The sequence below is a fragment of the Numida meleagris genome, chromosome 3 (genome assembly GCF_002078875.1).
Source record: "Numida meleagris isolate 19003 breed g44 Domestic line chromosome 3, NumMel1.0, whole genome shotgun sequence".
In the NCBI taxonomy this organism is placed as follows: domain Eukaryota; kingdom Metazoa; phylum Chordata; class Aves; order Galliformes; family Numididae; genus Numida; species Numida meleagris.
Genome location: NC_034411.1, coordinates 102410362 through 102417720, shown reverse-complemented (window position 1 = coordinate 102417720; position 7359 = coordinate 102410362). Strand labels below are relative to the sequence as shown.

At 42.6% G+C, this 7359-nt stretch overlaps 1 long non-coding RNA gene across 1 annotated transcript; it reads left to right on the top strand.

Moving 5' to 3' along the window:
* LOC110396699 lies at positions 4415-7087 on the top strand. The gene is made up of 3 exons (XR_002437181.1): positions 4415-4740; positions 5377-5445; positions 6469-7087. It is a non-coding gene; the product is annotated as an uncharacterized LOC110396699 (long non-coding RNA).

Sequence of the window (7359 nt, the reverse complement as noted above, 5' to 3'; positions counted from 1 at the left end):
TTATAGCCCCCATGAAATCTGAGTCTGCTGCTTTGCCATGGGCAACGGGTGCGCTTCCAGGTATGCCTGAACACCTCCCAGGCCAGTTCTCCTTCCCTTATCTGCCTCTCTTTTTGGAGCAGAGGTTAGTCACCTTCTGCCATCAAACACTGGGCTATGGTTTTGCTTGGCTGCACTAGGAACAACACCAGCAGTATTGCCTACTGCAATGAAAAGACCAGGGCTGTACCCTTGGGCTGAACACCCAACAGTCTGCCGGATGTGCTGATAGTCATCCATCTCCAGGAGAGCTCACTTGGCTTTCCCCATCTTTGTTTCTTTCCCCAAGAAACATTCTTGTGTGTCCAGAGAAGGGCAACGAAACTCTGAAGGGTCTGGAGCACAAGTCTCATGCAGAGTTGCTGAGGGAGCTGGGATTGTTCAGTCTGGAGAAGAGGAGGCTCAGGAGAGACCTTATGTCTCTCTACAACCACCTGAAAGGAGGTTGTAGACAAGTGAGAGTCAGCCTCTTCTCCCAGCTAACAGTGATAGGATGAGAGGTAATGGCCTTAGGTTGCACCAGGGGAGGTTCAGGTTGGATTTTAAGAAAGATTTTTCTCAGAAAGAGTGGTAATGCACTGGAACAAGCTGCCCAGGGAGGTGGAGGAGTCACTGTCCCTGGAGGGTGGATGTGGCACTGAATGACATGGCCTAGTGTGGTCACAGGAATAGGTTGATGGTTGGACTAGAGGATCTTATTGGTCTTTTCAACCTTAATGATTCTATGATTCTATGATTCCCATGCATGGTCTCCATAGAAGGTTCTAATCATCCTAACTACACTCAGCACTTATAAAGTACTCTGCATGTCAGAAGCTGCTCACAAATGTAAACTAATCAGCCTTTTCAGCACCTAGATGGAGGTGAGCAGGAGCTACAGCCCCATTTTGCAGCTGAGGAGTCTGACAGCGGAGGTTCATGGCTACACCCCAGGCCACACAAGGGTTAGCACAGCTGGGATCAAATATCTCTGGTTCTTAAACTGTGCTGAAACCACCAAACCTCATTGCAGAGGCACACTAGAGGGACTGGGTCCAAACCAAAATGAGCAGTGCCCAGGACTATAAATAATTTCTCCTGATGCTGCAAAGCTTGTACACAGTACAGAAAAGGCTGGTGTCATCCTGGGTTTACGGTTGTGTTTCCTCCAGAAACCCCACAGATCATTCAGACCCCAAGTACTCAAATAAGTTCTAGAAATGAGAAGCTGTTGAAACAGCGTATGTAGGCAGACTTTGTGCCTGGACAAGGACTATGTCTATAGCATGGTATCACAATAGTAATGAAGAGCAACACTCAAAAGCAAGCCCACGCACAAGGCCTTGAAATAACAGATCAGCTTATAGAAAAGCAGGAAGAACAGGGAGAGAGGAAAGGGAGAAGCCCAATAAGAATGACTTTGGTAATCCGGCCCTCTCTGGTGGAAGCTGAAAGGAGAGACTGTTTCCCTGCTAGTCGTAGCACCATGACTAGCTACATTTGCACCCAAATACAAAGCTGAACATAAGTGTTCAGGAGGTAACTTTTCCTGCCTTATGCTCCTGGCCAGAAGGAAGCCAACTGTGGTTGGGATGTGCAAGAGATCACCACACTGCCCCATGTTTTTCATGTAACATTCCACCCTGCATCTCCAAAATGCTTCCCTTTGTGTGGGAGCAGCTTCTTGCCCCTGTATTGTGGAGGAAGGGGAATGTGACTCAGCTCCACTCACATCAAGGAGCTACAGTCACCCTGCTAGCAAGCCAGGTCTTATGTCCACAGGCTGTACAAGCCTCAGGCAATGTTATCTGAGAGCAGAGCTGGTTTGATCACTGCTGTGTCAAAGGAGAGACAGGATGCACAGACATCCGAGTTACTCATCCTGGCTTCAACCCCACAGGATATTTCAAGTGATTGAAATGTAGGTGGAAAGCCAGACTTAAACTGTATGTGGGGATTTCAGCCTTAGGTGATCAACCACACAGGGGCCCAACACAAACTGACCAAGCAGGTAATCCCAAAGGACAGCAGAACAACTGCCAGATGGAGTTGCTAGCTCCTAATTGTTCTGGTATCACTGATGGCAGCCAACAACCAGACTTTATTATGACATTGTCAGAGCAGAGAAATCATGGTCATGGGGGAAAAAAGTCTCAAGGGCAAGATTTTCTGAATATGCAGCACTCCTATGAGTCTATTCTCATCTCAGGACCCTTCTGGCCTCCAGAGAAAGGAAAGCAAATTGCTGAAAGTAAAGCAAATTCCCATCCCTGGGGTATCAGCTTCAGGGAACAGCCTGGGGTGCGCCTACAGGAGTTAGCAGAGAGAGGACAGCATGCGGAGTGCTGGACTGTTTTAGGGGAGAGAGATTTTTTTTAGCAGAGAGAGATTTGCAGAAGGCACAAGGTAAACTTGTGACTGCAATTTAATGGCAGGAAGTGATAGAGAACTCTGACATCAATCATTTTTTGCATGTATGTTTTGTTTTTCAGCTGATTATGCAATTTTGATATTAAGATGATCCTCTCTTCTCTATTTTTCTGCCAGTGCAATTTTGATGTTTAAGAACAGTTCCAAAAACAAAGCATTGGAAATGAGATATGAAATGAGAATTCAGATATTACATTAGAATTAGGAATTGTGAAGGACTGCTGGCTCACCCTCTCCACTTTCCACGTAGGACAAATTCACTCATTCCCATTTTCAGTCCTTTCTCTACTATTTGCTTCATCTGACAGAACAGACGTTTCGCTTGGAGATTAAAATGTTGGAGTGTGATTGAACAGCAAAGAGCTAAAATATATCTAAGGAACATGGATGGGTAAAAAAAGCAAGGATTTTACTATCTGATTTATACAGAAGATTGCAAGAGATTTATCTGAGTAGCCTTTGTAATGGATGCTAACAGTGAGGGTCACAAAGGGAACTGAAAAGCAAACTGGAAGACGACATCTATGACAGCTGTGACAAAGTGGAAATAATTCAGTGTCAGTCATTAAGGCTGAGTATTTCTCAGCTCATTGCCCCTAAAACAGGCTCCAGCTGCATTTCATCTATGTAGAAGAGTCAGCCATTGCCACTTTACAAAGATCTTTTCATCAAGTTTTTCACTGGAAATAAAATCAAGACAATTTGGTTGAACTAACTTATGGTAGTTCTGTAGAATGACAGTGATAGGCTGGTGGATTTCGAAGCTATCACCCTTAGACATCTTCCCAGCTAGAAGGTTCTTCTTTGCTTGTTTTCTTACTCCTTTGTCCCACTTGTACATCCAGCAGTAACAAAGAGACTGGCCCCCTCCAGTGTCACAGCCTGCTGCCACAAGCAACCTCCTTAATATCCGCATAAAGTAGGTAGAGTTATTGTGTGCTGAATGCTTTCTAGTGCTAATTTTCCTTATAATACTCCTCATTTCAGGGAATGCTTGCAATTCCTCGTAGCTGATGGTGCTACAGATGTTGCACCACAGCCGTGATGGCAGCTGGAGTGTACAGTGTGAGAGCTGAAACTCTGCCCAAAGCATCTGCAGTAACCCTGGAAAATAATAGCCATACTTATCCCATCCTATCGCACTCAAATGCTGGAGTACACTCGTGGACTGCCATGGCCACATGGCAGCCTTTGCAACATTCATTTCTGCAGCTCTTCAATACACTGTAAAGGTGATTTTCTTTAGGATCCACATCGAACAGTATTTGCCAGCCTAAACTTGCTCCACTGGCCTGACTCACTGTGATCATAGAATCACAGAATGGCTTGGGTTAGAAGGGACCTCAAAGCCCATCCAGCCCCAACCCCCTGCCATGGGCTGGTTGCCCTCCACCAGCTCAGCCTGCCCAGGGCCCAACCAGCCTGGCCTTGAGCACCTCCAGGGATGGGGCACCCACAACCTCTCTGTGCAACCTGTGCCAGTGACTTACCACCTTCTGAACAAACGTGGCAGGGTTTGTGTCAGTTATCTTTTCATGAGAAAAAGAGAATAAAAGAGAAAGAACATCCCAGCTCATGGCTGCAATTGACAAGGGCAGCACAGGTGGTGCTCAACACCACGGTTTGCTTTGTGATTTATATTAAATCTTAAGAGGACAGTTTGATCCTCAATATATTTAGGCACGTGAACTAACCAGGTTTTTTGAGAGCCTTAAAAAAAATTGTCCATCCTATAATTTCTTCTTCTCCTTCTTTCCAGAAAATTAACATCATTGTTATCAGCAATGTCACTCAAAACCAATCAAAATGTTGTTTCCAGGTGGCTTTCCATTAAGATAGGTTGAATCGAAAAGCTAAAACAAAAACAAACAAACAAACAAACAAACAAAAAAGCAAACAACAAAATAACTGATTACAGAAGTGAAATAAAAGAGGAGACAAATGAATGGAAACATTAACCAATGGGAATAAAAATACCACAAAAGAGTTGCCACGTTTTCTGCTCTGCTGTATCCTACCTACTTGGAAATGGCCAGCCACAACACCTGCCTGTGCCCTTCCCTTATCTCAGTAATGGATAAGATCTGGGATGAAAGTCACCCAGCTGAAACCTCTCCTGGAAATTAAACAGTTTTGAGTAGAGCATTCAACAGACCACTTCTTGAGATATAGGTAGAATTTCTACTTAGGATCGTTGGTATCAAGACTTTTATTCTGATCCCACTGGTTTTCTTCTCAGGCTGTTAAAACATCATCTTTTTTCAAAGTCTTAGAAATATAATTTTCAACAAGGTAAAACATACTTCTTTGGCTGTTTTTTTTTTTTTAATTTTAATTTTTTTTTTCCTGAAGGCCTTAGGGTTTGATTTGCTTCTAGCTAAATCCATGGGGGGAAAAAACTACACATTGATTTCATCAACTAGCGGATTTAGGCTGGTGCTTGGAAAATTACTTCATGTAGCTTTTAGTGAAGAATGAATCCAGTTAATAATAATCACTTTGCTCTTTTGGTACAGTGATGTACTCGGGAGAAATCATTATTATTTATCATCCTAACAGAGGTATGCTCTGAGATAGATCAAGAGGCATTCCTCAGAAACTATTTCTCCTTTATGCTCCAAAGGGCAGCACAAGAAGCCCTCGCATATGTGGGCAAATGTTTGTATGCATCCTCAAATGACTTGAGCCCGTCAGGCTCTAGCAGCACTAGTAGATGCTGCTGCAAGATATTATTCTTGTCTTTCTTTCTTCTGTGCTGTCCTTTTTCAGGCTTCCTCACTGTGACTTACCTTCGTGCATCGCAGATCTTATTCAAATAAAAGCTTCAGATATCTTAACCGGCTTCTATGGTACTTAGCCCTGTAGAACCTCCTGGTGAAGTGAATCAAATCACGTGCCTTCATGTTTTGTCTTCTTCCTTATTCCCAGGCTGATTTTTAGAGAGAATAAAAGCAACGAGGTGCTCCAAAGGAAGGAGTGGTAAACGCTGTGTAGCAGGTAAGAAAAGTATCACTCTGTCATTTATCTTTCTCTTTTCCCTCCAAACACAGATGTCTATACAACTATGCGGAAGTTCACATACAGCTATATATCTATGTTCATACATGTGTATGTAAATAAAACACTCTTTTTATGAAACTCATTTAACGGGGGGTTCTGTATATCCTAAATTTTATTTTTCTTCTGACACAGGAAAATTCCCTTAGGCTACCAGCATCAGCTGCTTTCTGTTATGCTGCCATCTGTTATGTAAAACAACTAGAATTCCTTTTTTCTCTTTTCCCAGTGGCTTTCCTGTTTTTCAGCTATGGTGAGCTCTGGTTAGTTTTGACTTTTTAGCCCTCTTTTATGATGCAAAATAGCCTTTTAGTTGTTACATAAATATAATATTGTGAAATAGGATAAAAGGATTTACCTCTACATAGAAAGTGTGTATTTATCTATGTTAGCCATTTGAAAAACACCCTCTGCTTTCCTTTCTGATTGCTGTTTAAATCATGACATGTTCCTAGGTGCATGTGGCATTTACAGTGGGAGTATAGTGGTATACTTCAGATCAGAATCCAGATTCAGATTTTAAGACATCTTTGAAATATGAATAAGATTGACTTCAGGATTTTGATTTAGAACTTTCATTTACTTAAGATCTCATATCCAAATGATGCCAGAAGTTAAATATCCATGATATCTATATTGCCATTACTTAATGTAGTACACTGCAGGTGGCTTTGAAGTCTTTGAAGACTTGTTAGGTTGGCACAGACTTTGAACGTATGTGAAATACACAGTAAAACAGCCTGCACAGCTGTATTGTTATTCTAATGCTTTTCTTGGAACTAGAACTTTTCTCTTTTTTAGGTGACCCTCAGACAATGTTTTAGGATAAAGCTTTCTCTACACATGTTCCTGTGCAGGCTATACGTTCTTGGTTTCCTTAAACTGAAAGAATGTTCACTGTATGTGTGGGAAATTCAATTTATACCTGACCAAAGTGTTAAAGAAAAAACAACTTTTCTCCAGGTTTTTAGGTGACTGCATTAAAACCAGGATTCAGTGGCCTAGATTGCCCTCAAAAGACAACAAAGGCTGTGATGTGATGTCGATCCCTCCAGCTCACCTTTCTTCTTGGGGGGTCTGTGCAGCTCCCCCTGGTCCCTCAGCTGGTGGAAATTATCTTGGAGTCTACAAACACTCAGCACCATGACTGTCACTTTATAATTGTAAGTGCAAGGAGGCCTTTGCAATTTTTTTAGCCTCTATTTTGCGCTAGATTCCAGGAGGAAGGAAAATGTAATGGCACAGGACCAGCCACAGAGAACTGACAAACCCCTGTGGTTTTAAAACAAGCATTGACAGAAAAGGTGTCTACTGACTGGTGCAACTAGCTTTTCGGATGTGAACTGGGGGAACTGGGAAGGTCTGTGGTTGCCTCTTGGAGCTGACTGGGGAAATGTGGGGTGAAAGAGCCAATATGACTGCTCCAGTCTAGGACTGTTCTATCTGCTGGCCTTCAGTAGGTGAGCTGATGGAAGTAGTACAATGGTCATAAATTGTATTGTTTTCTAAACAATATGAATCTCTGTTTTCTTTCTTATTTTTTTTAATCTTTGAGAATAAAAGTAGGCTCCAAAACTCAGAAACCCTGAGCAAAATCTCTCTGTCTCTGTTGTGTGAGTGCTGGGCCTGCCACACGCTCCCGTAGATACATATCTGTGTGGCTTCACAAACTCACCACCTTCCATGGAGAGCTCTCAGTGTATTTAAGTGATCCAGATGTGATACCTGGGAGCTGTGCCTCTGCTTCCAAGAAGGACTAAGAGACAGAGATAGGTCTTAATCTGCTTAAATTCAGATATGTAATATTTACCACCTAAATCTCAGCTGCTTTTCTGGGCATTCTTTATAGTCATT